Here is a 27351-nt window from a genome sequence, read left to right on the forward strand (position 1 = left end):
AACAATTCATGAATCCTTTCACCATTTCTGACTGGTGAACCAGAAGAGGTCAGGAAGCCTGTTTGTGACCACAACTGGCTAAAATCATGGACTATTCCAAATCCATACTGGCTGTCTGTATAGATTGTAACTTTAAGCTGTTCAGAAACATGGCATGCTCAAGTAAGGGCTACCAGTTCCGCCACTTGTGCCAAATATACTCCTTGAAGCCAAGACGCTTCAAGTATACCAGAAATTGTGCACACAGCATAACCTGCTCTCTGGGTCCCCGTGTTGTCTCTTAAACAGGAACCACTGACAAAAATAATTTGGTAATTTTCCTCCAATCTGGTATCTCTAATATCAGGTCTTGGTTTTGTGCACACATCAGTTACTTCGAGACAATCATGTTCAACTTCTTCCAATTTGTCAATTTAAACATTCTCTTTTGGGAGTAAGGTTGCTGGGTTAAGCACTGCACACCTTTTCAGTGACACATTTGGAGATCCCAGGATACTCGTAACGAGTCAGCCTGGCACCAGTAAGGTACTGCATTTTGGTTCGGGTAAGTAAAACCTCAATAGAGTGAGGGACCATAACTGTTAAAGGGTGTCCCACCACAATGCTCCACTCTGAGTGAGGCTCAGTCCAACCGCAGCGACTGAACACAGACAACCTGGTAAAGCTGCTGCAACTGGGTCTAAAGTAGCTGAAAAATATGCTACTGGGCGGTTTAGACCACCATGGACTTGAGTCAAGACAGACAATGAACATGCATCAGTTCATGACAAAACAAGGTAAAGGGTTTTGTGTAGTCAGGCATTCCCAAAGCCGGGGCTTTGCACAGACTTTCTCTCAACTCATAAAATGCTTTCATACAGACTTGATCTAACACTAAGGGATCAGTAACTTCCTTGTGAGTCAGTTTCTGCAATGGCTTCGAAATGACTGAAAAGTTGGTAATCCACTGGCGACAATAGCTTACCATTCCCAAAAACATCCTGACATCTCTCTGTGTGGCTGGGGGATTCATCTGCAATATGGCTGTGACCCTTTCTTTGGATATTTTCCTAATTCCCTTCTCAATTAGGTGACCTAGATATTTCGCTTCTTTTTGACAGTACTGTAATTTTGCTTGAGACACTTTATGACCATTGTTCCCTAAATGATTCAGTAAGGCAATTGTATCATTCTTACACTCTTTTTTTGTTTTGGATGCAATCAACAAATCATCAATGTAATGCACAAATGTCGTTTGGAAAGGCATTTCCAATGACTCCAGGTTCTTTTTCAAAATCTGGTTGAAAATAGAAGGTGACTCTAAAAACCCTTGAGGAATTCTACACCAAGAGTAGACTTGATCCAAAAATTTGAAACAGAAAAGAAATTGACTATCCTCATGAAGAGGTACAGAAACAAATGCTTATGACATGTCTAGTACGGTGAACCATTCAGCATCGCATGGGATCTGAAACAAAATTACTGCTGGATTTGGCACTACATGGCAACATTTGATCACAATGTCATTCACCTTCCTCAAATCCTGGACAATTCGAAATTTCCCACAAGGCGTCCTCAAACCCATTATTGGCGAATTACATGGACTGCTCAACACTTCTTTCAAAACTCCTTGGTATCCAAATTCTGCAATTTTTGGTGCAATCCCTTCAATTGTGTCCTGTGTCTTGTGGTATTGAGGAATCTGGGGAAAAATCATGTTTGACTGGACTGGGACCTTAATTGGCTCAACTCCTTTTATTAGACCATTGTCTTTTCCTTTAAAATCCCACACTTTCATTTTAACTGTTCCCTGTAAATCAGAAGGAAGATCCCTCACTTTGAAAACCGGAAAGAAGCTAATTTACTATCTCACAATCTATTTCTAGAGCCGGGTCATCGTCATCATCACTGTTTGTTTGTATTTCAGTTCCATCATTTGAGCAAGTAATTAAGCATCTAGTTTTACACAATAAGTCCCTTCCCTGTAAGGATACTGGCTCGACTCACAAATTATGAATTTGTGTAATCCTTTAAAGTTGCCAATTTTAACCTGAACTGGTTCTGTAATTGGGTTGGTCAAATACTGATTCGTGACTCCTACAATCTGGACAGTTTTTTTCTGAAAGAGACAAGTTTGGAACTTCTGCCGTTCTTACTGCAGAGCATGTAGCTCCTGTGTCAACCAAGAATGAAACTTTGTGACCCATTACTTTTCCCCTTACATATGGACCTTTCTAATCTACTTCTAGGGAAGCTGCAAGCGCGCATTCGTCTTCATCTGAACTCTCACTCACCCAATCATCGTTTATTCCATTCTCACTGTGTAACGGGAATTGGTACACTGTGTTATTGCTCTGATAAAACCTTTGACCTGTGACCTGCTGAGGAAACATCACTTGCTGCTGCTCCATTGGGACTTGAGGTATTTAAATTTGCTGTTTAGGTACTATTTGAACTTGCGGTTGCATTTGCTGTGACTGGGGCATTTGCAAAAGTGTCATTTGCACCAGTTGCATAGGATGAAAATCTTGCATCTGATTCACATTGTTTTGGGAATTTGGATTATAACCTTTCATTCTTGGTCCTCTCATGTTTTGAAAAGAATTGACGTCACTCGTTTGCAGAACAACACCTTCTTGTACTAACATTGGACACTCCCGCTTCAAATGTCCTCTGCAAGCGTGACATTGGCACAATCTCTTCATTCCCTGCACATCATTCTGAACCACTACAGTATTCAAATCAGCACTACGATTCACGTTTCCAGTTCCACCACAACCTCTACCTCTTGCTTGATTCTGAAACACTATGGCCCTCATTCTAAGTCTGGCGGGCGGCGGAGGCCGCCCGCCAGACTTCCCCCCTCCAAAATACCGCTCCGCGGTCCAGAGACCGCGGAGGGTATTCCAAGTTTTCCCCTGGGCTGGCGGGCGGCCGCCAAAAGGCCGCCCGCCAGCCCAGGGGAAAACAACCTTCCCACGATGAAGCCGGCTCGTAATCGAGCCGGCGGAGTGGGAAGGTGCGACGGGTGCTACTGCACCCGTCGCGTATTTCACTGTCTGCTATGCAGACAGTGAAATACTAGCGGGGCCCTCTTACGGGGGCCCCTGCAGTGCCCATGCCATTGGCATGGGCACTGCAGGGGCCCCCAGGGGCCCCGCGACACCCCCTACCGCCATCCTGTTCCTGGCGGGCGAACCGCCAGGAACAGGATGGCGGTAGGGGGTGTCAGAATCCCCAAGGCGGCGCAGCATGCTGCGCCGCCTTGGAGGATTCATTTGGGCAGCGGGAAACTGGCGGGAGACCGCCAGTTGTCCCGGTCCGACCGCGGCGAATGCCCAAGGGAGCACCGCCGGCCTGTCGGCGGTGCTCCCGCCCCCGTTGACCCTGGCGGTTCTGTACCGCCAGGGTCATAATGAGGCCCTATGTTTCCCTGCTGCTGTTGTTGTGAAAAATGTCCCTGCATTCCTGTTTGTGCCGCTTTAATCTGCATCACCATTGCCTTTTGCTTCAACTTTCTCTGCTTCAACTCAATCTCGTCACTAAAGTATTTTGCATACTGCAATACCTCATCAATCGGCTTTGCTTGTCAGCAAATCAAATGACTCTTAATCATCTGACTAATTTCAGGTCTCAATCCTACAACAAATCTGAACACAAAATGAATCATGTCTTTCAGCTCAATTGTCTCTGTACCACTGTAATGTTTAAACGCCTGCAACAATCTCTCGTAATATGAATAAAGAACGAGTTTCTTACCTTCGGGAACGCCTTTTCTGGTGGATACACTAGCTACCTGTGGATTCCTCACTCACTGAATTTTTCCCATGCGCCAGCTTCCGACGGAAATTTTCTTCCTAGCTTCTGCACGTCGACGAGGACGTCACAATTGCCCACGCGACGCCGTCTGACGTCATACAGGAAATAAGAGGTCCTCGCCGGCGTGCTGACGTCAGTACCAACATTTTTCACGTGCCTCTGAGACGAACAGGCAAATACTAACAAAATATATATACAATTGAAACAAATGCCTCAAATAAAATCTTATATCATAACATTTAATTAAACCAAATAGAGAAAACATCAGCATAAATATGTAAATACGCAAAAATATATACATATAAACTATATATAGTTATATCATCACAAATCTTTTTTTTTCTTTATATATATATATATATATATATATATATACATATACATATAAAAACAACATATTACCAACAGGAGCTCACCCAAGGATATCTTGGTAAGACCAGACAGGCAACGGGGAGGCGGGTGGGACCGTGAGGAATCCACAGGTAGCTAGTGTATCCACCAGAAAAGGCGTTACCGAAGGTAAGTAACTCGTTCTTCTGATGGATACAACTACCTGTGGATTCCTCACTCATTGAATAGAGTCCCAAAGCAGTACCGCACTCGGTGGAGGGTGCCTGAATGGTCAAACCAAGAAATCCTGCAGCACCGACCGTGCAAAATGGCCATCCCTCCTCACCTCCGAATCCAAGCAATAATGCTTTGCAAAAGTGTGGAGGGATGACCAAGTTGCGGCCTTGCAGATGTCAACCACAGGAACACCCCTAGCCAAGGCCGAAGAGGCCGACTTAGCTCTGGTGGAATGAGCTCTTATTCCATAAGGGGGTTCCTTCTTTGCCAGAGAGTAACACAGCTAAATGCAAAGAATAATCCCACCTGGAGAGTGTTCGCTTTTGGACTGCCCTTCCTCTGCCCTTCCTCTGCTCTTTCCCACGTACCCGATGAAGAGTTGATCTTCCAATCTGAACTCCTTCGTTCTGTCGACGAAGAAACTCAGTGCTCTTCTCGGGTCCAAACGATGCAGTCTTTCTTCCTCTTTCGAAGGATGAGGTGGAGGATAAAAAGAGGAGAGTGTAATAGACTGACCCATGTGGAAGGGTGAAACAACCTTCGGCAAGAAAGCAGCCTTGGTCCTCAACACCACCTTATCCCCATAGAAGGATGTGTACGGGAGCTTAACAGAAAGAGCTTGTAGCTCACACACCCTTCTAGCTGAAGTAATAGCAACAAGGAAAACAGTCTTTAGAACCAATAGCCTCAAGGGGCAAGAATGCATCGGCTCAAACGGTGAGCCCATAAGAAACGTTAAAACTAGGTTAAAATCCCGCTGAGGCATAATGAAAGGAGTGGGAGGATATCTATTAGTCAGGCCCTTTAAAAACCTCAACACTAAAGGAGATTTAAATAAAGAAGGTTGGTCAGGCAGACACAGAAAGGCTGACAGAGCCGACAAGTAGCCCTTAACTGTTGCAACTGCACAACCCCTCTGTGTCAGGGACAACGCAAAAGACAAGTTATCCAATAAGTGGGTACGTAAGGGATCAATTTGCTTCTCTCCACACCAATTCACAAATTTAGCCCACCTGCTAGCGTAGATAGATTTAGTGGAGTGTCGCCTGGCCGATAAAATAACATCCACTACCTCAGGTGGGAGAGAAAAGGAACTCAGGTTGCCCCGTTCAATCTCCAGGCATGAAGGTGCAGACTCTGGAGGTGGGGGTGTAAAACCTGCCCCTGCGATTGCGAGAGGAGGTCTGCCCTGTGAGGGAGACGGAGCGGGGGCACAGGGAGAGTTGGAAAAGATCCGAATACCATACCCTCCTTGGCCAATCCGGAGCTATTAAGATGACTTGGGCCCGGTCTTGGCGAATTTTCCTCAGAACCCGAGGAATCAAAGGTATGGGGGGAAACGCATAAAGCAACTGGTCGCACCAGGACATCTGAAACGCGCCCCCCAACGTTCCTTGCACCGGATACTGGAGGCTGCAGAATAACGGGCAGTGCGTGTTCTCCCGAGTGGAAAAAAAATCTACCCGAGGGAATCCCCACATCTGGAAGATATGCAGGGCTAGATCTGGATGAAGAGGCCACTCGTGATCGGTCGAGAAGTGCCGACTGAGACTGTCCGCACGCATGTTCAAGACTCCGGCCAGATGGTTTGCTACCAAGCAAATCCGATTGTCCCTTGCCCAGGACCATAGCCGCAGAGTTTCTCTGCAGAGAAGGTACGACCCTACTCCTCCCTGCTTGTTGATGTACCACATCGCGGTAGCGTTGTCCGTCAGGACCTGAACTGACTGACCGCGAAGGGAAGGGAGGAAGGCCTTGAGAGCCAGACGTATCGCCCGCAATTCCAACAGATTTATGTGAAACATCTGTTCCACTGGAGACCAATGACCTTTGACCTCCAGGTCACCCAGATGAGCTAACCCACCCTAGAGTGGAAGCATCCGTTATCACTGTGGCCACTGGAGGAGGCACCGAGAACGACCTTCCTTGAGAAAGGTTACCTTCCGCAGCCTACCATCGAAGATCCACTGCAGCGTCTCTGGAAATCTTTACCGATCCCTCGAGATCCCCTTTGTGCTGAGACCACTGCTTTCGGAGGCACCACTGAAGAGCCCTCATGTGCCAGCGAGCATGAGTGACCAACAGAATGCAAGAAGCGATCAGACCGAGCAGACAAAGGACCTTGAGGACTGGAATGACCGCTCCACTTTGAAACATTGGAACCAACGCCTGAATGTCCTGAATCCGCTGAGGAGGAGGAAAGGCACGATTCAATGTTGTGTCCAGTACTGCCCCTATGAACAGGAGGCGCTGAGAGGGCTCCAGGTGAGATTTGGGCACGTTCACCGAAAAGCCCAGATCGAACAACAACTGGGTTGTCGACTGCAGGTGACGCAGCACGAGCTCCGGAGACTTGGCTTTGATCAACCAATCGTCTAGGTAAGGAAATACCGCTATCCCTTTCCTTCTGAGCTCTGCTGCAACCACCGACATCACCTTTGTGAAGACTCGAAGTGCTGAAGTAAGACCAAACGGAAGGACCGCAAACTGATAGTGTTGCGATCCCACCACAAACCGGAGATACTTCCTGTGCGACTTGAGTATCGGGATATGAAAGTAAGCATCCTGCAAGTCGACAGACACCATCCAATCTCCTTCGTTCAACGCCAAAAGCACCTGAGCTAGGGTCAGCATCTTGAACTTTTCCTGTTTGAGGAACCAATTCAAAATCCTCAGGTCCAGGATTGGTCGCAACCGACCATCCTTCTTGGGGATCAGGAAGTACCTTGAATAACAACCCTGACCTTCCCTCCACTGCACCCTTTGAAAGGAGGACTCGAACCTCCTGTTCTAGTAACAGGAGATGTTCTTCTGAACAGAAGGATGGACGGGCGGGATGGGGGGTGGAAACTCCCGAAAGGGAAGGGCATAGCCTTTACCCACAATGCTGGTGACCCAGGAGTCCGATGTTATAGCCTCCCACATGTGGAGAAAGTTCATTAACCTCCTCCTACAGGAGTGGTATGCAAAGGAATTGGTGGATGACTAAGGCTGCTTCCCATGCTGCACCCCTCCAGAGGAAGAGGAAGAGGCAGAGTGCTGCTGGGTGGCTCCTCTGGTTCGGACCCTACCCCTCCTCCTGTATGATCTATAGGGGAGGGCAGTGGCGGCCTGCTGCTGAAATCTGCCCCAAAAGGAGGAGGAGGAGCCACGACCAAACCCCCTAAATCTTCTGAACAACCTAGAAGAAGCAGAAGAGGAGGCTTGCAAGCCTAACGATTTTGCTGTGGCTCTACTCTCTTTAAATCTTTCAAGGGCAGGGTCCGCCTTTGATCCAAAAAGTTTATCCACATCAAAGGGAAGATCCAGCAGGGCTGACTGAACATCAGGAGAAAACCCTGAACGAAGCCAGGCCTGTCTCCTCGTAGCAACAGTGGTGCGCATAGCTCTGGCCACAGAATCAGTCGTGTCCAGCCCTGACTGGATTACTTGGGTCGCCGCAGCCTGAGCATCAGAAACAAGGTTCAACACCTCCTGAGGCACTTCCGAATGAGACGACTTGATCTCCTCCATAAGGGCGTAGATGTATCTGCCCAAAATGCATGTGGCATTGGTGGACTTGAGAGCCATACTACAAGATGAAAATGCCTTCTTGGAAGACTGGTCCATCTTTTTAGAGTCCCTGTCCGAAGGCACACCCTGAAAAGAACCTGGAGCAGTTTGAGATGAACATGAAGCTTGTACAACCAGGCTTTCTGGAGTCGGGTGCCTCGACAAAAAGCTCGGTTCCGCAGGAGCCACACGATACCTGCGCGCCACGGTCCTATTAACAGCCGTAGATGAAACTGGCTTTTTCCAGATCTCTAGAATCGGATCCAGGAGAGCCTCATTAAATGGCAGAAGTGGCTCAGCAACTGCTGAAGCCGGATGTAGCACTTCCGTTAATATGTTGGGTTTTGACTCAGCCACTGGAAGAGGAAGGTCCAAAAAGTCCGCTGCTTTCCTTAAAACAGAGTGGAAAGAAGCAGCCTCCTCTGTATATTCTCCAGGACATGTTAAGTGCCACTCTGGAGAAGTGTCTAAACTACTTGCTGTGTCCAAACCCTGGAGATCTCCAAGAGGTTCTTCAATCTCACCCTCCTCCAAGGCCTGCCTTCGATATTCCTGTTCTTCAAGGAAGCGAACAGCTAGCCTCCTTGAATGAAGCCTGGCCTCGATCCTTGGTGTCGACAGGGTGTCCGCCGACGTCGATGCCTGACGCCGATCCTCCGATCCATACGACGCCGGATCCATCGGCGCCGTGGTCTTCTTCGGCGCCGACCGAGGTAAAGGATGTGAAGGTGAAGAACTCTCCGGCGCCGGAACAGCAGATCTCATCGGAGTCGCAGGTTGTGTAGGCGACGCCAAGGGAACCGGCGCCGAACCAGCACCTCCCATAGGAAGGAAGGGCATGAAAGGTGCCGGACATAAAGGAGCCGGATCACCCATATTAAAGGCCAATGGCCCCGAAGGACCAGCCGGTCCACCACCTGGAGCCATCTGCTGAAAAATGGCAAACATCGCATTTAGAAATGCAGAACTATCAGCACCTGGAGCCGGGAATGCCGGATACTGGGGAGCCTGAGCTCGAGGTGATAACGGCGCCGGCCCCGGCGTCTCTGAAGCAGGTGAGAACTCCTGTTCCTGCTGAGGTACGACCTCAAAGACAGATGGTGGAGTCGTAGGTGAAGTCGGTGATGCGGGAGGCGTCTGCGGCTGAGGAGTGATGGTGGGACTAACCTCCCATGTCTTTCGCCGCCGAACCGAAGGCGACCTGGAGCGTGAACGCTCTCTACTCGACCGGCGCCGAGATTCACGACAGCGCCAGGAGTCACGGTGACGCCGATGAGACTTAGCCGATGATGACCTGCGCCGATGCCGCTTCTCTTTCTTTTTGGACTTTGCCAAAAACAGCTTCGCCTCCCGTTCCTTCAACGCCTTAGGATTCATGCGTTGACAGGAATCACATTTCTCTACATCATGGTCAGAGCTCAGACACCACAAGCAATCCACATGTGGGTCTGTCACCGACATCTTGCCACCGCACTCCCTACAGGGCTTAAAGCCCGACTTTCGCTAAGACATCTCAAAAAAAGAAATTGTAACTGTAACTACGCAGAGTAGAAACAGTTGCTTCCTCGAAGAATAACCATCGCTTGAAGGCACGGAAAAAAGGGAACTGACGTCAGCACTCCGGCGAGGACCTCTTATTGCCTGTATGACGTCAGACGGCGTCGCGTGGGCAATTGTGATGTCCTCGTCGACGTGCAGAAGCTAGGAAGAAAATTTCCGTCGGAAGCTGGCGCATGGGGAAAATTCAATGAGTGAGGAATCCACAGGTAGTTGTATCCATCAGAATTGACTCTTTCATTTCCTGGGCTGTCCTGTCTATTCTCTGCCAGTCAATGTTCTTGGCCAAAATTCTTGTTTTCAAAAATTCAATCACCTTATAATAATACTTCATTGTGTCAGGAGATGGTGCACCTTTTGCTGGATCTCTCTGAGGTTCTCTTGTTGGCCAATCTACGCTCCTCTTGCATTCAACCCATAAGTCTGCTAGAACTACTATCTCTAACAGAGTGTTCAAATCCTCCACACAGGCATTTTGCGAGTTTCACAAACCTGTCTGTCCGTTGGTACCATTTTACTGACTTCTCTCTCAACCTGGGATAATCATTTGTAAAGAAAAGAATGTCACTTCTGCTCCAAGGAACATGGACAAAATTCCCTCCTGGAATTTTTACTGGGTCCTCAACCTGCTGCATGTTGCAGTAAAATTTGCAGAATCCTTTTTCTTCTTGTCTCTTTTCTTCATCCATCTGCCTTCCCATTTGTCTAATGCTTCCCATGTTTAAAAGCTCTGTATTCATTCTCTAAGGTGAATTTTCATTCCTGGTATTCTCATGTTCTCAAAATCTTTTAAATCAAAATCTAATCTGTAACTCCTCTTCAAGTGGTTCATTTTCCCAACCTCTATGTCATATTTATGTGCCAGGTCTGCAAATTTTTGATGTACTATTCCTGCCTTGTTAGTAATTAGCTTGCATAGGTATTGCAACTAGTCTTCCTTGAATGTATCAATCTTTTCTAACCCCATGGTTCCTTCAATAAGGTCTTCTGCCTCCAGACCAAGTCTGGTCAAATTCAGGGCACTTCCTCCGTTAGGATCTCCTTGAGTGCTACTCAACCTCTGTAAACATTCAGTTAATTGCTGAGCTGTCAAACCTTGTAACGTAACATTATTGTGACTCACACCTGACACTTGTTGTAATGTCAGATTCTGGGTTTCTGGTGTCACCATGCTTGGATTTGGACCTATATATGATCTCACCTCATTTTTGGGTGGAGTCCTGAAAGAACTTAATCAATTAACGGACCTTTTTCCGTCAAACGTTGGTCTCATGGAAGTTGTCATTCTCGCATTCGCGTTGTATCTCTCCCTTTCTATACTCAGGTTCAGGGATTTCTGCTCACTGTTCTCGTTATTTCCCTGAGCGAACAATGGTATAACTGGACCTATAGTAACTGGTACTGACACTGCATCTGGGCTTGGTCTGGCATTTGGCTCTTGTGGATGCACTACTCCTATATTCTGATTTGTCAAGGTGAACATCTCTGACTGTGATCCTGTTATAGGGGTGTATCGTGGAAATGTCTGTGACTGTATCGGGGACATCAAGTTCGGGGTAGACTCTATTTGAACCAATGTTGGCTTCTGGTAAACCTGTCCTGTCAGCCCTATCAAGTTCGTTGCAGTATCTACAATGGTATATCAGGGTACATTCTTGGAATATCCATCTGCAGCATAGGCTTTTGAACTGCCAAAATAATTAGAGAATTATGGCTAACCTGTATCTGGCTCTGAGTTGATTCAACTGATATCGGGGCTATAGGATCTACACTGGTGCTTGAACTTCTCTCATGTGATGCATTTGGCGGGGGACGATTTCTCAATAACTGTAAAATGAATTCATCATCATCGGACTTTTCATCGTGTGTCAAAGACTTCCTAGATCCTGTGGAGTTCTGCTCTGTGTCATTAGAAGGGTATGAATCCCTCTTTCTAGTGCTCTTTCTAGCTTTGTTCCTATTCTCTTGTGTAATTGCAGGGAACAACTAAGGGCCAGATGTAGGAACACAGCAAATTGCGACTTGCAATTTGCGAGTCCGAGCGACTCGCAAATTGCAATTCGCAATTTGCAATGCAGAAAGGTGTCTCAGACACCTTCTGCAACTCGCAATGGGGTCGCAAAGACCCACCTCATTAATATTAATGAGGTGGGTCGCAGTTTGCGACCCCATTGCAAGTATGGGCACTCACGGGGATGGTGGCCTGCTGGAGACAGCAGATCTCCATGTCCGTGACTGCTTTTTAATAAAGCAGTTTTTTTTTTCTATCTGCAGCCCGTTTTCCTTAAAGGAAAACGAGCTGCACTTAGAAAAAAAAAATGAAACCTTTTGTTTCGGTATTTTTCAGAGCAGGCAGTGGTCCATAGGACCACTACCTGCTCTGAAAAATTGTTTTTGTGATCATTCACAAAGGGGAAGGGGTCCCATGGGGACCCCTTTCCGTTTGCGAATGCGTTACCATCCACTTCAAGTGGATGGTTACTGTGAGTTCATTTGCGACCCCTTTCCGGTCGCAAATGTACTTGCATAGCGTTGCGAGTCGCAAATAGGAAGGAAACACCCCTTCCTATTTGCGAGTCTGAAACGCATTTTGCGAGTCGGATCCGACTCGCAAAATGCATTTCTGCATCGCGGAGAGGCTTTTGCGCCTCGCAAATGGCGTTTTTCACCGTTTGCGAGTCGCAAAACCCTTGCTACATCAGGCCCTTAATTCCCTGTAAAGTCTTGGTTCTCCAAAATTTCTGATCACTGTCCCATTTAGCCTCTGCTAGTGTCTTCTCAGCTTTTCTCATTCTCCTTTCAAATTTCAATTTCTGCAGCTGTTTGGCTACTAGTTCCCAAATAGCTGATGCCTCAAACTGTGCAGGTCTCGGAGCAGGTTTCAAATCTTACATTACTGTCCTCATATTCTCTAAACTCCTCAGATTAAATGTTCCATGGGCAGGAAACGCCAAGCTTCCATCTTTCTCTGTCACTTTGCACCATTGTTTCAGCCAAAGAAATGGCGCAGCACCCTTCTCTTCGAATACAATATAGGCGGGTGTACCTTCTGGAGGTGTGAGTTTGCCTATACTCGTTGAAATGTATGTATCTCCCCTTAGGGCACACTTTAAAGCCTTGAAAATTTTAATCTCTGACTTTTATGCTACTTTCAATCAAATCAGGAAGTGAATTTCAATCCCAAAGTCCTTTTCGACGACCTTCTCAAGCAACTGCACTTCATGGTTGTCCGCCAATCCGTGCCCAACCCTTCTCACTAACCGACCTATCCCAGCGCGGCTCCAATGACCTCACATTCACACGTACAGCGGCTGACAAAGTCTTTCGGGTTGTCCTCCTAAACTCGGACTCACGCAACTAATGCAAAATTATTGCGAGCACTAAACAAAATCAAAACCCAATTTCTCCATTTGCTACAGGTAGGGTAACACAGTCGCTTCAGAAACCTTACGGATTTTTCACTGACGGCCTTTCACTCTAGCAGCTACTCTTTCTTTCTCAGTTTCCCTGATCCGCAAGCAAAATTCAACCCGCAAATTTTACTGTCAATTGATCAGTGGGTCTGTCCTGGTGCTCCTAGCACTAGCCAGATCTCAGTCGAAAAAAAAACTTTCCTTCACTTTAACACACACTCTCGAGTTTGTGAACCACGCCAGATTGACCTATTAAACCAGACAAATTACAACAAAAACCAAGTGTCTCGTACACTTTTCAATATACTCCGGAGTCTTAGACCCCGCAGGGCCCGTATACCAATAACCATGTGGACAATCTTTTTGCACAAAGCGCCACACGTGAAGTTCGACGACTTCCCTCCTCTTAAACTTCGAAGTATGAAACTCCTTCACCTACTTCATTTGGAGTACGCAAACTCCTTCAACATCTTTATTTGGTGTACACAGACTCCCTAAACCCTCACAAACATAATAATTCACCTGCAAATCGCATAAGCTGTGCAATGCAAAACCTGTTCCATTCACACTGTCACTAGAATGCTGAGAACATCATCAAACAATCATTGGCAAGCTCCAAGGTTCTGGGAAAGTCATTCCTAAGTGCCTAGGGACACATTTTCTCTCCACTTTGTATCATCGAATCAGAAAATCTGAACTTCCACCAATTTCTCTTCCCCAATCTGAACATTTTTTTCTCTCTAGGGGATTAACCATTACCCCGCTACCATCTCTGGGGGCCAGCTTTTTCTCAAGGGGAAACTTTTGTGGTGGCCTCTTAAGGAGACGTAACCATGGTACTCTCTTACCTTCTCTGGAGGGCAAATGGTTTATGTTTGGCTCCTAAGGAGACAAACCATGTACCGGGCCTTTATGTTGGGCTCGTAAGATGACAAACCATGTACCGGGCCTTTAAGATGGGCTCTTAAGGAGACAACCATGTTACTCTTCTACCTATCTCTAAACTTTATGATGGTCTCTTAAGAAGACAACCCATGTACCGGGCCTTATGATGGGCTCTTAAGGAGACAAACCATCAAACTCTGCTACCATCTCTGTTAGCGCATCTGACCTTATTTGGTTTCTTCTCTTTGATTCGTAAGGGGATGCGTTAGAGGTTCGATGGACCTTTTGACTACACTTAGAGTAAATCCCACCATAAGACTTAATTGCAATGCAAATCAATAACAAATATCAATCAACGGTATCAATAATCTTTGGAGTCAGTAATTTCACACACCATAACCCCCTTGGGCATGAATAAGCACACCTTCATATAACAGTTAGAATGTTTATGGCCCTATATTAATAATGCTAGTATCACATAACTTAGGGCCAGATGTAGGAAAGGATTTGCGACTCGCAAATGGCGAAAAACGCCGTTTGCGAGGCGCAAAAGCCTCTCCGCGATGCAGAAATGCATTTTGCGAGTCGGATCCGACACGCATAATGTATTTCCGACTCGCAAATAGGAAGGGGTGTTCCCTTCCTATTTGCGACTCGCAACGCTATGCAAGTTCATGAACTCGCAGTTACCATCCACTTGAAGTGGATGGTAACCCATTCGCAAACGGGAAGGGGTCCCCATGGGACCCCTTCCCCTTTTTGAATGATCACAAAAAAAAAAATTCAGAGCAGGTAGTGGTCCTATGGACCACTGCCTGCTCTGAAAAATACCGAAACAAAAGGTTTCGTTTTTTTTTCTAAGTGCAGCTCATTTTCCTTTAAGGAAATCGGGATGCAGATAGAAAAAAAAAAAAACTGCTTTATTAAAAAGCAGTCACGGACATGGTGGTCTGCTGTCTCCAGCAGGCCACCATCCCCGTGAGTGCCCATACTCGCAATGGGGTCGCAAACTGCGACCCACCTCATTAATATTAATGAGGTGGGTCTTTGCGACCCCATTGCGAGTTGCAGAAGGTGTCTGAGACACCTTTCTGCATAGCAATTTGCGAGTCGCACGGACTCGCAAATTGCAAGTCGCAATTTTCAACCTACCTACATCTGGCCCATGGTCTCAAAATCAGATGATACACATACAGAAATAACACCTGTTGACCAAATCTTTGAAAGAATCTCAATTTAACCAAGGTATGTATTTTTACGCACTCAAGCATTATAGTACAAATCAATAACTAGAATAACTGAACAATAGAAATAGCATACATTTCGATTCAGAAACTGTGTGACATCTATTAATTATTAATAACAACATACTAGCATTTAGGGTCATCCCTCACTAACCTTCAGATTAGAATAGCATGTTTGGGCTTCATGCAAAACAATTTAGTCAACACAAATTTGGAAAAACATCCAGCTATGGCTCTATCAAAATTAGCGGTTGGTATCTAGAAACAAAAGACAAATTACATCACACAATAACATTTGATTAACCTCTCCTCTGTATGGATCAGCAAGCTGCGACTGTCTTAGTCAATTGGACATCTGTTCGGTCAGCATCAGCATCGGACCACAAAAGTGTATGGTTCAGAACAGGGGACTCTAAGCTATCCGAACCATTTGTAAAGCATAATTTAAGAATCAGCATTCAGTATTGAAAGTCTAAGCATAAATTAAAGATAGAATTCTCCAAGTAGCAGAATCCAGACAAGCACACCTCATCGGTGAAGAAGGAAAACAGGAATAAGCCTGAAAGATGAGAATAATCGGATGGCGCGCTTTTCTTTGTGCAGTCGGGTGAAGTTAAAATCATCTAAACCAGTGGTTCCCAACCTTTTGACTTCTGTGGACCACCACTTTATCAGCACTGGATCCCGGGGACCCCCACTGAATCATTATTGGAATCTGGGGACCCTCTAGTGAGTCATTACTGAAAGCTGGGTACATAATCTGTTCATATTTTTTTATTTTCTGAACAGCTGTGGACCCCCTGAGGAGGCTTCGCGGACCCCCAGGGGTCCCCGGACCACAGGTTGGGAACCACTGATCTAAACTCTTCCCACATTGCCATTGGTCAAAGAATCGTACATTTACATTTAGTCCAATGAAAGTAGAACTTCAAATCTAAGATGTAACTAAACTGTCTTTCACATGTCGATGATTGGCTCCTCTTCTCCTGTTCCCATCGTCAGACTCATCAGGTAACAATTTTGTATCTCTCTGTCCTTCAGTCAGTGCATACATTGTTAGCTCCTGGGAACATCGCTTTCACACACACAGAACTTTACAATGGATCAATAACCAATACATCATATTCTAGCAAACAGCCCTCATGGGAAAGAAAACCATCTACTAGCGTTTGGTCAAATCAGTGTGAAACAATGCAAGTATTCATTCTCTAAACAGCCATTTTATGTGAATTATTTAAACAGTGCAACTTAACATGAGGCTGTGAAACTAGGCCCAAGACCATGCTAACTTAAGGCCTCCAATTAATAAAGCACATACATAATATGTAATCATTAATATAATAGACTACTACATTAATCTAAACATGAGCACACCATTTCATTTTAATAAGCAATTAATAAGGACACTTTGTGATCACTGACGGCCACTCATGTAGGCACACTTTCCAAGTCGTGCATTATTTTCTATATGAATTCAAATTCTATGCAGATTCAGCATTCAGAATACATGAATATCTATTAGTAAAATTCAGCGTTCACAAGAGTGCCCAAAACCCTGCACACTCCCGCCCCGCCTCCTAGAGAGCATAATAGACACACAGTACAGGGCTGGCTTGTGTGTTACCTCAAGTGTCTTGGTTCATGTACAATTTTAGCGGTCCTGCTTTTTCAGTCACTAGCACCGAGCATATCTGGACAAGTATGCACATACTTCTTGTAGCAGAAAAGGTGAAACTACAAGTCCCAGCATGATTGGCTGAAGATCAGGATTGCTCTAAAGGAAATGAACGACGTTTCAGCCAATGATTTTTTTTCACTTGCAAACAAGCTTGGAAGAGAGCATCAGCAATTTATTTGCTGTGCTTCTGTGCATTTCTGAGCCCTCAAAAGCTGTCATGAACACATCTCAGAAAAGCTCTGTGTTGGGTGGACCGTGATGTGCACCATATTAACAGCCTCCCCTTGTGTAATACGGATTTGCGACCATCATCAGTAGTAGCAATGTAGTATAGCATCCACCCATTTGCACCAGGTTGGGGATTAAAAGTTAGCAAAATTTGGGCAGCAAAGCGCCTTTAATTTCCTCCAGTGAGAAACAGCTATAAGCCAAGGTAAACTGCACACACTCGTCTCTAAAATAGAAACTTTAATGGTGGGTGATGAGAAGAAGTAGGGGGCTCCATTTCCTCCCACTGAGGAATCTACATGCAGACCGATACTCACCTTTATTAAACGGAATTCTTAAAAAAAAAATCTGGACTTTTCACAAATAATTGGGGTTAGTTTATTGTTTTGTTTAAAACATCCAGCCCAAAAGTACAGCATTTACACTAACATCAATGAACAAGCGATCCTCCCTTGTGGTCTGCACTGGATCGCAGGCAGCAACACTCCAAGGAAGGGCAGGAGCTGGGCAGCTGAGAGAGAGTGCAGAGAGCCCACAAAGTCCAAATGTGACCAAGATAACAGCCTGGTTTACAGCTTTGTTTGCAACTAATCTAAATTCAGAGCTAGAATGCTCTGCAAATGAAAAGGACAGCTACTCTGGACACGAGCAGGAAACAAAATTAAAAAAAAAGTCCTGTACAGACCAGATAAACAGGACAAAGTGTAATTTTACAGTAGTTGGTCCCTGCTCCCACACAGAAGAAGGAGGGACAAAGAGGATTGACTGACCTCTAGCAAGCAAGGGTTTTTAAATGACACTTAAACTAACAAATTAAATAGCTTTAAGCCTACAGTAAGTATACTAAAAGTATGCACGAGGTCTATCGCTTACACTCGACCTAAAAAACAATAAGTACTTGTGGTCGTTGCTCTACGGAAGCGAGAAACAAAAAGAAAATGAAACCAGCATTCGCTGACCAGTCAGGACAGTCAAGAGCCATATAAGTCACAATGAAGCCAACAAGTGGTAAGCAACGGGTGAGCTCTAATCCGCCTTTAAGTTAACACGAAATGTCTTGGAAGCCACAACACATGCGCGGCCCTAGGTGAGTCGCAATAAAGAGAAGATTAAATAGGATAGCCTCTCTTGATTTCCCCTGAGGATTATTCCCCTTCACTGTGGTGTTTCTATCTATAACACATCTTTCATTGCCCAACCCTGCTTTCACTGCTGTTGAGCATAATGAAAGACTTGTATTACTGAGTCCCACTCAGCAATGTAATGTCCTCATTTGCATCATAAGTGCATCTGCCTTTATCCACAAGAGGGCTACCGGAACCATATGTATTTGGTACCAAGAGGTGCCTAGTGTTTGTAGGCAGCACAAAGCTCCAAAATACAGAAAGAGAGAGTGAAAGAGAGAGTTTTTCAAGGCAGGTCTATACCGAAATAACCATCCCATGAAGGCAGTTATTTTAAGAGAGTTTATATGTTCTCACATTAGCTTTACTCGTTACAGAGACTGTTTTTGACGTAGTCTTATTATGGTTTACTTTAAAAGAGGCGCAACAAACAGCTTATGTTATATGTTTTATCAAGCACAGAATGGAGAAAGCTCAGATAGTTAAGAGATCCTGGTATCCTGTTTCAATTCCTGTGTCTTTGCCGGGATCAGACAGATTCAATGGGTGGGTTTTTCTATTTATTAAAAGTGGATTAAATTCATCTCGGTTAATAGGTTCACTACTGAAATTCTATTATAGATAGAAAAAAACATTCCTATGGTAAAAACAATAGCACAATTAATAATTACAGCTGTGTGGATCAGACAACCTAAATCTAAAAATATGTATTGACGAGCATTAGCAATGTCAATCGGTCTGGCTTTAAAAGAATGCTGTATGCTAATGTGAATCATTACAAGTAGATAGTATGGGAATGAAAATGTATTTTTGTGAAAGCAAAGAACTGTAGAATAATATTGGTATAGGTTAAAAGGTCAGGTAACAAGCACTGTCAAGCCAGACCTGAAAATCCATGTAAGGTGTAGTGACTGCCCTCCTCTCATCTGTACTGCTGCCACAGAAAAACAACATAAATTATCTAGCTATCTAAGACACTTTCATAACATTACAATGTCATGTGTGTGACCCTGACAATACAAGCTAAGACACCTGGATAAATAAATAAAATGATCCCAGCTGCGTGGAAGGCAAGTACTTTTTAGTGGAGGCACACACTTTATGCCCAATCAAAGCATGTACACCTGGCTTCCAACATGTGAGCGAAGCCAAAGTCCCTCTCTAGTAATGCTCACATAACTGTCTGGCGACAGCTGAGCTGTCAAGACAGATCATAAAAATGAGTGTCTTATATGGTTTTTTGAGGGACAATTTAAAGTACATTTTAAGTTCTATTTGAAAGGCAACAGCACCAGAGCAGGGATTTTATTGGCCATGCATAGCTGACCCCATTGCACCATTGAAGCATTCTAGTGATGGTTTGGGAGTGTGTTTAGATTCAGCAGATTCAGGAGATGAGTACGTTGAAACAAATTTGAGTACGTTGAAACTAATTCAAGGAACCAGGGCAACATATCTGCTCCACGTGGGTAAACAAGAGTGTGGAACAAAACACAGCCGGTTAGTGGGTCAAATGCACTCCAAAAGACATGGGTGGGGTGAATCAGGGGTTCAAACGCAGATAGAAGGCTTTTCATCTTTTTGTTTTCATGTTTCTTCAATGTCAGCAGAATTTTGCTGCAGGAGCCAGGGACAGGAAGTGTTTGCAAAATTGAGCGGTATTTATAAGACACTGTGAACGAACAACATAAAAAAAATATTGTTTTTACTGACTGCAAAATAAGCCTCTGTCATGCATTATAAAGTGGTGGAAGTCTTTTCAAAGGAAATATAACGTCAATCTTTTCAGTGCAAGGGTGGAAATACATCCGCTTTAATTTTAAGACGAGTGGGACCTTCAACATGATTACAATTTTTGTCTGCATCTCGGTTACAGTGGGAAATATGTCTAGAAAGGACATCAGACAGCTAACTGTGCAATTAATACTTTAGTAACAAAAGCACACTCGAGACAGAGGAAAGTGGATAGTGGTGAGGGAGAAAAACACACAACATAGATGAAGGATGGAAAACACATTCACTCTCATGCGGTGCTTTCCAAAAAGAAAAAAATAGTGCCTGACAAACAGACACGGATAGAAGCGTGGAAGTGGCCAATCAGATGGATGGTAAAGAGGCTGTGCTCCAAAGGAGGGATAAACACAAGCAAGATGAGCTAAAACAAATAAAGCCAGCAAATAGAAAGCAAGCAAAAGTGAATGACAAAACAAAAAACACCAAGGATAAGCAATGGGTGGAATGCAATTCTAGGTCAGCTTTCAGCATGCCCCCAAGAAGTCTTTCGCAACCAGACAGCTGTGCTGTCTGATAGGTTTTGATGTAAAAACCTGGGACCGATCAGGCTAAGAGACCTGTTCCCTGGGTGGCTATATATTGCTATAGGCATTTAGGCGAAAGGGGTGATACCCCACTGGATGTTTAGGTACACTATCGGTTAATACATGCAGCCCAAGCACCATTGGAAACACCACCAACTAAATGCTAGGTAGTCACTAAAATAATCTAAAGAGAAAGCCCAAAGTGTGTAGTCTCATACACATGCACAGAGATCAACAACTAGAGCCCCACTAAAGCAGCTAAATCTAAACATCACTTAGTTGCAGACATTGGGTCCGACCTAACTGATGCTATTTGACAGACAAAACTCCTACTCAACTCATACACCTTATGTATTTGCATAGGGTGTATCTCAATTCACAGCCACTGGCCAAATATGACAACACAGTCGTCATACACTTAGATGTAACAGAATGGAGGTAGGGTTACTGCACAAAGCATGGCAGTGAACTAGAATAGCTAGATACTGGGGATGGGTAATAGAAACGCTGGACGAGAGAACTAGATTACATCCACCCAACACTCCACTGACAGCGTTGCTTAGATATGTGGCACAGATGTCGCTGATTTGTGTCAATCTCCCTTTAGCTTACAAAGATACCAGTGGTGGTGCAGCGTTTAAAGAGACTACTTCATACGCTGAAAGACAGGATTCAGGGCATGGTTTATTGCAACAAGATGATGGAAATGCATTTGGGAGTGATGTACCCTGCCACTAGACCTTTGATTTCTGACACTCGCTTAAGGGGATATTTACTGACAGGAGACCAATAGGTGTTTTCTCATGTCATTTTCGCTACACTGCGGTAATATAGAACTTCATCTTTGCACTGTTCTAATAAATGTGAATAAGTGTTTATTAGTACATGTTATTGGGCCACATTTATTTTTAATGGTAGGGCATAAATAGTATGCAGGAAGATGCTACTTATTACAATTGTTGACTGTAGGTAGGGGCCATGATTCATGAAGGAATAGGGGTCCCAGATAGGAAAATAAATAAAAACAAACATTAGCAATGTTAATCGATTTGGGTTTACCATCACAACACATGCTTGTAGAAATTATGGTTCCAAGAAACATCACAATAAAGTCAGACTTGGTGGCTTTGCCAATGATTTCTAGTCCTGCTGGTGTTATATTTGTTGTAATGATAGCTTCTGATGGATATCTCCAACTGCAAATTCCTCACCCTAGGATACTCTCAGGACGTCAGACTAGATCCAGGAAACTTTTCTGCAGCAGTGCTCCTGCGAGATGCTAAGTGGTGCCATGTGGCTCCGTGCAGCCCAAGAAGTTACTGAGCGGAACTGCATAGAAGGGCAACCCCTGCATGCTGACGTCAATTGCATGGTCCTTTCTTTTGATTTGAAACTCTGCGTTAAATTTTGCTGGTCTTCCTATGACTTTGAAAAACGAATTACAGTGTTGTGGGGGTTGAGGTCCCCATCCAAAACTACAGGTTTCAAACCATGTGGCCACTGCCAAAGACAGATATCCATAACAGACCTGTATGGTGTGGTTTGCTAGTGTCTGGGTTGGGTCCACAACTCAAAGTTGTGCTACAAATGTGACGTCATGCACCCAAAGGCAAATTGGGACTAGGAAGTGAAGCTGTAAGTAGCAAAACCTAAGAAGTAGTTGCAGCCTTTGCTCAAATCCCACTCCTGCTCCAAGTTGAGGGTCCAGATTAAGCTCCCGAGGCAGTTTCTGCAAGCGTTCAATGTTGCAGATAAAGACCAAGAAGGAGAAAGTGCATGATTATGCGAGTTGTTCACCTTTGAGGTCTCTTTTGTGGAGCCAATTCCTCAGTTGAACCAGCTGCACCCGAGTTTCTGAGGCCAAAAGCAACACTGCAGAAAATTGAGGCCCACAAGGGGCCCATGATACAAATTTGTGGCACAATTCTGATTCCCTCTGGTGCTCCTCAAGGCTCAGAGGGATTGCAGCGTAACTTACTTACCACTAGCAGATCCTTCCTCAGTAACCTCTTACCTGCTTTTGGCCTATTCTGAAACTGGCACAGGCTTCCACTCGAGCTGTAGGACATGCGCATGTCTCTTCCACATCCACACTAGTGCAGATGCTACAGTCTCCGGAATAGGATCCAAGACTGATTCTGATGTTGGACACTGAAGCTGCTTTCGCTCAGTCTCAACCAGTGTTGCGCTATGAGATTACAAAAGCGCAACTGGTCATCATACATCCATATTTGAACCCGATGCCTCTACCAGGGCATATACTCTAGTAGAGGGGCCATTATCTTTTTGGATCTGATTCTCTGATTCAGATCAAGGGACAGCCCGGATATAGATGATTATGGTGGTGATGAGGATGGCTTTCCCCCCTCTCACTACACAGATGATGCCTTTTACACGGACTTGCAAGAGACCAAAGGGCTTGACACCTCTCCTGAGGTCAGGCTTGCCTCTCCGCATCTACCCCCAACAGAAAAAAGAACCTCCTTTGCAGTTGTGGTACTGAGGACAGCTGAAGTTCTGGATTTGCAGCTGCCCTCAGTTGAGACTAAAACAAACCTCCTGACAAATTTTGTAGCCTGAGGTAGCGTCTTTTGAGCCCTCTTTCTCTTTAATGAAGCCCTCATTGATACCTTGATGGCCACATGGTCAAAGCCCTGTTCCTCAACAATTAGAACCTAAATGCTTCACTAGGGATATTTCAGCATTTAGTAGCCCCATTTTGCATCAAGGCCTCTTCTAGACTTTGGATACTATCAGACTTCCAAACAGTCTCAACCTTGATGTCCTTCATACTTTGAGATACTCAAATGTCATGTATTGTTGAGTAACTTCAGGTGCTGAGGTTCTCTTGATCTGGAAGCGCCTCAAAGGCAATAACTTAACATTATTGACTGGAATAGGCTATGGGGCACTGGCCATAAGCCCCAATTCAACCCAGAGATATCAAGGAAGGGGTCAGCAAAGACAGATGTAGGGTCAGATACAAAATGGACCCCTTGATGCAAAGGTTCTAGTCTGAAAAATTAACAATGAAGCCTCACCAAGGTATGGAACTTGAGAAAACAACAAAGGCTCTCACATTTCTCTCCCTAGTAGCAGAACAATCTATCGCTCACTGCCTCCCATCCCAGCAACTATCAAAAAACCCTGGTAGGTGTTTGAAGAGATGGGAGGAGAATGCTATGCATAAAGATGAAAAGGAGGAGCCTTAGTTCCAGAAAATAGTCTTTAATATATACTACAACAAAAACATTGCATTCTTCTAAACCCCCAGCCCCCATAAAAAGAAAAAGAAATTGCAGCATTTTGAATTTTCACTTCACAAAGAATGCAACTGAGACTACATGACACTGTATTTTATTCTAGTTAGAATTCTCAAAAATGCCACTTTTAGAAAGTTGGCTTTTTCTTGTCCTAACTATCTGTGCCTTCTTCCAGTGTCCTGGCTCACATGTCTGTGAGTGTCTGCTGTTGGTGTTTATGTATTGCTTACAGACAGTAAGAGGATGACTTGGAGGGCTGGACCTAGCACAACTTACACTTCAAAGAGCTTTGATAACTGCACATACAAAGGGACCTGACACCAGGCCTGCCCTGCCTTCGGCCACCACCCAGAGAATTTGGAGCCCTGACAGCCGAAGGGGAAGAGCATTCCAGAACTAGATGTGGGGATAGGACAGGGAGTTCTCCCACACCTACGCTGACACCAGGTATAAATATTAAACCTCCAAAGTCACTCATCAGTACATACCTGGACTTGTGGAATATTCAGAAGAAGGACTGTCCTACTGTTTGTGTGACTGCCTTGCTGACTGAGAAAGATTAGACCGGCTTCCCTTCATCCTAGGCTACCCAGAGCGACTCCAAAGGTCAAATGGCTGGCCTGTGTAAGCTACAGGGACACAACAGGCTTAAGAGGATTCCCTTCAACTGCCCAGCTGACCTGCCTGGACTTGCACCTGAAACTGCCTGAGCCCTTCTACTGGCCTCTGCTGGAGTGAGTCCTAATCCCGAGTAGGTGCACCCCCTGTCCTGGTCCCTTGGCTGGCATCAGTGGAAGTTCCTCCTGAAAGAAAAGATAAAAATTCTGAAGATTGGTCTCATCACGAAAGCAAATGGGCCCGTTCATGCCAAAACTGTGCCGTCTGCGATGACCGCAGCTCTGGTGGTGAGACCTGCTCTTTGTGCCAACAATGACTGTCCACAGTGACTGCCAACATGACACATGGACTCACTACCACCATCAGTGCGAAGCTACTGCAACAACCAACCATGATGCCCGACTGACTATGTGCTTCAGCAATGACCATCTGCAACGCCTGACCTGGTCTTCGCACTGCAGCGATGTCTGTCCGAGATGCTCAGTCTCCTCAAACTGAAATCTTTGCCCAGGAATTAGAAGGTAACTTTTCAGCAGGCCCACACTACGTCAAGGTTGGCCTGAACTTGTGACTTTTCACAGGTTTTGTGCGACCACATTATCATGAGTGGTACTTTTAGGCACTATTTTCACTACAAACTTTAAAATGGAATATCTCCGGTTCTGCTGATTTGATTTTTGAGGTTCTGGTATCTTTTTATTTTGCAAAATTTACCCCTAGTTTTCTAAACGTGTTTGGGATTTCTTTCTTGTGTTGTGCTTTTACTTTATTACTGCTTGTGTGCTGCACAAATACTTTACACATTGCCTCTAAATTAAGTCTGACTGCTTTTGTGCCAAGCTGTCAGAGGGGTTAAGCACAGGTTAATTTAATGAATTTTGTAGTTTACCCTTGCACGGATTGTGGTTGTTGCCTTAGGGGGACTTCCACCCTGTCAACCACTAACCCAATTTCTTACAGTACCTAATTAAAGTCTCACTGTGACATGCAGCTCCAGACAAGGAACCTAGCCCAGTAGTGTCTTTGCAAAGACACCCCTATCTGACTGCAAGACCAACTTTTCCTTGAGCACAGCATTGCAACACAAGAAAACATTATGTAATAATGCAACTAAATACTTCCTTGGTCCTGTTCTGACAGAGGAAAAAAAAAGATCTAAAATATCTCATGGGACTATGCTGTCTGAGCTGAAGTAAACCCCACTCAACATAGAAACAAGGCTTAAAGTGGCATTCATGCTTTAATCTTGCAGTCTTACGTTATGTCTTAAGGTTAAGACAGCTAACTGGAATACGGACAGAATCATTATAATTTATATCATTTAACTATCTGATATAACTAAAATATCTCATTTGATTCCACTTTACTCATATTGTGATAGAGGCATCCACTATTTTCTAGCTGGTGCACTGAAGGTGCGGATGTCTTGGTATTTCTGCAAACCTTAGGAAAAACTGAAATAGATCTTTTTGGGTGATGAACTAGTTCCTTTTTCTTTTTTACTGAAGAGCTATTTCTTGCTAGAATGAAAAGTCAGCAACCTTTATCGAATATTAAGGACAACCTTTGTGTATGAAAGTGTATTTCGATGCAACTAGTTTAACATTATCCATTGCAATGAGCCATAGATCTTTGTGTGCATTGTGTGTCAATATAGTGATGAGAAAGAGAGATAACGTGCTGACTGCAAACTTTCTAACAGAATCAGACAAATTCATTTTGTCTTTGTTGTTAAGTAATTGTTTTGGTCATAAGTTATGACTCATACCAGAGAGCATCACACAGATAGTCCCTATAACAAATATCAATGAGATTATTACGAGCTAAAGTTTACCTTGTGATCACATAAAGTATTAGCAGCAGGTAGACTAGGTCAGTTATCAGGGTGAAACCTAAGCTTGCAATGATAGTTTCACGTGGAAAGGATTTGGGTATATTAGAAGTTCTCTTGCAGAATTAACGATATAAAGTCTCTTTTGGTTTCTTTGCTTGTGCTTTATTTCCGATCTCTTATTCCAGATCTTATTAGGAAGCGTGCATAGTTTTGTGAACATAATCTAGTGAACTTTCAAATGCCTGTGCCCCATGCCTTTTCTTTTCTTTGCAAAGCATTTGTTTCAATATGGTGTTTCCAGGACTTTCTACTTTCTGTTCACTGGAATTGTCTAAATGTGTGCATGTACCCCTCATTCCTTGGTGTATAGATAAAAAGTGTAGTCTTACTGTCCACATATCATTATTTTGGATTTGGCATGGTTGATCTTTAGTTTGTTCTCTGTAGACTATCTATCCACTACGAACAACAGTTTGGAAAAGCACCATCAGTTGTCTAGCTAAAGGGACAACACTGTTTGCATAAAAGGCATCAGTATCTTCCACGCCCCTATTCTATGGGTAGTCTCATTCAGCAGACGTCCACAGAGGTCATAAACAAAAAAACTGAAAAAAATGAGAACCAGAAAATGTTGTAGAATGAAGTTTAATGATTGTCTACAGTTGCTACTGTACTGTGTTTGATTTAATTTTAGGCAGTCTATTGAGGGCCTTACTAGAGTCCTAAAAAGGTATGCTAATGGACAATTATTAGTTAAGTAAGTCTATATTTGTTAAGTAGGCGCCTCAGCACAGTTTGACCTGGTCGAGCCTTGACACACCTTTTCTGGATACCTCGTCTACGCACAACTATCCTTTTCTCCTTGGTTCAAGATTGTATTGGCAACATTAAATATCTGCAGAAGAAATTCAGAAGTCAAAGTCCAGGAAACTAATTGGCTTATATGCATTGAATGAATTTCTGTCTCCCTTCTTGCAGCTGGGCCCTGCTATACTCATTTTCCACAAGGCTGAGTAGGATTACATTGAGAGAAATCATTTGAATGTTAGACATGGAAGGATCCACTAATTTGTTAAATCAATATAAACTGCCAGGCCATCAAGTGTGCTCAGTGGCCTTGATCTGTGACAAGTTTTCTACCTCTTACTTGATTTTCTTTCTGTAGTGCTGGCTGTATGTTGTGTCTGTTATGTGGTATTCCACAATATAATGAAACTTAAGACAAAAACAGAAACACAAGTGTTTCACTTTTTCATTCACCAAGTATGTTGT

The sequence above is a fragment of the Pleurodeles waltl genome, chromosome 4_2, assembly GCF_031143425.1.
Source record: "Pleurodeles waltl isolate 20211129_DDA chromosome 4_2, aPleWal1.hap1.20221129, whole genome shotgun sequence".
NCBI classification, from domain to species: domain Eukaryota; kingdom Metazoa; phylum Chordata; class Amphibia; order Caudata; family Salamandridae; genus Pleurodeles; species Pleurodeles waltl.